Source organism: Haplochromis burtoni, unplaced genomic scaffold (assembly GCF_018398535.1).
Source record: "Haplochromis burtoni strain Fernald_Lab_line unplaced genomic scaffold, NCSU_Asbu1 Contig_94, whole genome shotgun sequence".
NCBI classification, from domain to species: Eukaryota; Metazoa; Chordata; class Actinopteri; order Cichliformes; family Cichlidae; genus Haplochromis; species Haplochromis burtoni.
In genome coordinates, this window is record NW_024582455.1 from 438,918 (window position 1) to 443,113 (window position 4,196).

The 4,196-nt window shown below is 41.8% G+C and overlaps 1 long non-coding RNA gene across 1 annotated transcript; it reads left to right on the forward strand.

Annotated features, from left to right (window-relative positions):
- The first annotated feature begins 1,299 nt into the window (after positions 1-1,299).
- LOC102295260 lies at positions 1,300-2,567 on the forward strand. Its single transcript, XR_006054621.1, has 3 exons — positions 1,300-2,061; positions 2,156-2,332; positions 2,419-2,567. It is a non-coding gene; the product is annotated as an uncharacterized LOC102295260 (long non-coding RNA).
- The last annotated feature ends 1,629 nt before the right edge of the window (positions 2,568-4,196 follow it).

Here is a 4,196-nt window from a genome sequence, read left to right on the forward strand (position 1 = left end):
AACATCACTGCTCTCGAGAAGATCTGCATGGAGGAATGGGCCAAAATACCAGCTACTGTGTGTGCAAACCTGGTAAAGACCTATAGTAAACGTTTGACCTCTGTTATTGCCAACAAAGGTTATGTTACAAAGTATTGAGTTGTATTTTTGTTATTGACCAAATACTTATTTTCCACCCTGATTTACGAATAAATTCTTTACAAATCCTACCATGTGGATTCATGGATTTTTTTTTCACATTCTGTCTCTCACAGTTGAAGTGTACCTCTGGTGCAAATTACTGACCTCTGTCATCATTTTAGGTGGGGGAACTTGCACAATCGGTGGCTGACTAAATACTTTTTTGCCCCACTGTATGAACTGTTTCTGAGAGACAAATAACACCAGGATCCTTTTTTAGGTAGCTGACAGCTGGTAACTGTGCAGGGGCGGGTCTAGCAAAGTTTTGCCAGGGGGCCAGGTAGGGCATTAACAGGGAAAGGGGGGCACAAAGAAATACTTTTCTTTCTTATTCTCATTTAAAATGTCTAGCTTTTAAAAAATAATTATCTGAATCTTACAACAAACGATTGATAGATTGATGCATATATACCATCAGAACAGTGTACATCACTGTCACAACAGTGTTTATTTTCATTCAAAGGCTTTATGATTTTTCCTATAATGGGGCCGGTCTCTAGTCAAAATGCCCGGGCCAATTTTCTGTCCCAGTCCAGCCCTGTATGCAGCTCATCTGCAGTCTGGTGTTACCTACATCTTCCTATTCAGAAGGCAGAATTTCCGAGTTCTGAGTACAATCGAAAGCACCACGACTGCAGTTTTTGTGTTGGATGTAAAAAGCGCACATGACGCTGTGACGCGGGCTAGAATCATGGCAGCGGTCAATGACGGCGTGGGATTTCTCTCGTGGAAATATGCACATTATTTTTTCCTTTCTATTGGTAGGTGGCACAGTGCACTTGTGGCAAGTAAGCAAGCTAGAAGCTAATTGTGTAATTAAGTCTTCCAAGAAAGTGATGCATTCACATAAACTTTGAAATAATTCATTAAAAATCATACAAACAGGTTTACAAATGTCGCCATGATGCCCTGCCATCTTGAATACAGCGGCTGAGATGTAAATTGCTCTTCTGCCTAATGTTTTATGTTTTATGTATGTGGCTAGAGACCGGCCACATACGTAGTACAGCAGAGGGGAAGAAAACTCGTATGCGTTTGCCTACAGAACGCAAATGTTTATGTTTGTACTTGCACACTCAATAGATAAAAGATCATGCCTATGTTTTCTCACCTCGAAGGTGGTCGCTTTTACCAAAGAAGAGGAAATGCGAAGGAATGGGACACCTTGACCGGCATCTGGATAAAATGCCAACCTCTTCCTCAAGCCTCCAGAACTGAAGTCAAGGGTCTGGCACACAAAACATGCAAAAACATGCTTATTTATTCTCAATATTATCACAATTACCTTTGTTTTTCACAATTAATAGCAGATTCATTATGCCAGATAGCGTTAGACTTTCTCTGATAAACTGTTTCATTAGATTCTCAGATGATATAAGATAATTATTTATAGTGTCTACAGAGTCCAACGATGTGAGATCCACTTCAAAGAAAGTTTCACAGCAGCAAAAACTTACTGACAGAAAATTTCAGAATACCCTCAGCAACTCCTCTCAGAATAGCTGTTTTTAGACAGAAGTGTCACTGACCCATCTACTCATTCCCAAAGTTTTACAGCCTCCTCTTGAGTAAACATACATGGATGCATATTGATAGTCTAAATTCACTACAGATAAAACAGAGTTGTTTGTCTTACAGCAGCGGACCGTTAGCTAGGATTATGCACTTGAATTGGAAGCGGTAGGAAAACAAAATTCATCTGACTGCAATTTTGTCATGGTCCGGGTGTGTGCCAGTGTGTTTCCCTCCGAGCCGGCGTCTCCACCCCTGGGAGGGGCTTCAGTGTTTTTGCTGATCGCTGACATCTGTGGGTAATTAGCCGGGGGACTCATAAGGCCAGCGTTCTCAATCTCTCTTCGCCAGATTCTCTGCTAAACATCAGTCAGTGCAGGCCACCACCATAATTTCCTTACGTGTTTGTTTTGAATCACCTTACCTCACTGTATGTTTGTTTTTTGTGCGCCTCCCTTTTTAGCTACACCTAACTGTTAACCCCTGGCGAAGAGCTTCTACTTGGATGCTGGACCTTCTGGCAGTCCCTCAGGCTATTACCAAAACTCCCTCCCTGCCTCTCTGCCTCCACGTCAGGACCTTTTGGATTTACACACCCGGACTACTCCTCCTCTATGCCACCTCCGACCTCCGTTGGCAAGTACGCAGTACGAAGGAGGATTTTGAGCCAAACAACATATTCATATGCCTCCTTATCTATGTTTGAACATTTTCATTCTGTTACAGTGACCCCGACCTTTTCCTGGACCCTTTGTGACTTGCTTTCCAGTCCAATCCTCGGAATAGCTGTCCTCTCTGACCCGGACCAGATCGTTATTTAGTTTAACGTCTACACTCACCTTTTGTTTATGAATATTTTGTGTATACATTAAACATTATTCTTAAGATATACTTATGTGCTGTTCGGCGTCTTGCGTTTGAGTCCTGTCACTCGTCTGAAACGGTCTCGGCCGTAACAAATTTACTGACATCTAGTGGTGAGAGTTTACATACTGTAACTTAAATATACTTGAATTTATTTTGAATTACATTGTAAAAAAAAAAACACCACATGCATACCTGTCATGGGAAGGGACCTTAGTAAGTGGAAAGTAAAAAACTTTTGAATACCAAGTTTTAAACATGTTTATTTTTGCTCTTTTTGGACTCTGCCTCCAGTGGCCATTTTCGGAACTGCAGTCTTTTGGCACTGTCTTGGCTTAATTTCTCAGTCTTAAAAGTTGTCCCTTGCTCAATCATTTACAAAAGGTCCAACTTTTCCCACAGTGCAACCAGAAAGGGGCTTTCATTAAATCCTCACTGACTGGTAAACACACTGACGTTTCAAACTTCAGACTAGAGCCAAGTTCACAAAGCTTCTCCAGAAATGTCAAAGATATTATGACAGTTGTTGTAAATTAAGCGACAAGAAAAACCTGATGAATCAAGTCTGCAGGACTCCCTTTTAGGTCCCAGATCTGGTGTAAGCTACTGTATCCCTCTCAAGAGTTGCTCAACAAGAGATGGTGATGACACAATGTAAGTAAACAGATGTGATGATGAAGAAAAGACAAACATTAGGGAGACGGAGCCCATTATTTTCAGCAGGATGCAAAGAAAGACGCACGAAGAAAGGAGAGGTCTAACGGGACCAAAGAGAGGAAGGGTGCTGACAAGGTGAGATAAGAGGGGAAGGGACCTTGGACTGGGGAGGGAAAGAAAGAGGTGGAGAATTGGTCATGACAGCGAGGTGAAAAAGGACAGGACCGGAGAAAGTGCAGCCAGAAAGATGATGAGATGCTGGCGGTGAGGGAGAGAACTGTGTGGATAGAGTGACACGGAGAGAGGAAGAGGAGAAAAAACCCCAAATGTCAGCAGCGAAAGTATGACATTAATTGTGACAGGTAAGGAGAGGAAGTGCGTGTGCATATGTGTGTGTGTCTGCTGTTCTTGTGTTTGTGAGCCACCTTGTGTGTGTGTGTTTGTGTGTGTGTGCAAAGGTGTATATAGTCTTTAGATAGAGAGTGTATGTGTAGTAAATTGGTGCTGACACGGCGAGCAGGTTGTGACATTAATTAGCAGGCCTCAGTGATGGCTGAAACCTAATCTCCCAGAGAAACGAGACACCGAGGAGGGGGAGGGGGGGACATACATCAAAACACACACTCACTGTTTATGTGTTGACCTCACTTCCTGCAAATGGGGACGAGGGGTTACTGTCTTAATGTGGACAAGATGTGTGTGTGTGTGTTTGTGCATCTGTATGTCTTTTTGCAGCTTTTGAAACTTGATTGATTTCAGTATTTTGGAGCAACATGTCAGATTTTTATGGATCTGTTTTCCTCCTTTCTTCATCTTTTTTTTGTTTTCATTTTGCGTAGTCACTTCATATTAAAGTCATTCCATCTTTATTGTCCCTATGAGGTAAATTTATGAGACATTTATGAGTTAGATTTATCAAAATTTACAAGGGTGAAAAAAGAGGAAAGAACGCTGAAATTACAGAGAGAAAACGAAGTAGAACA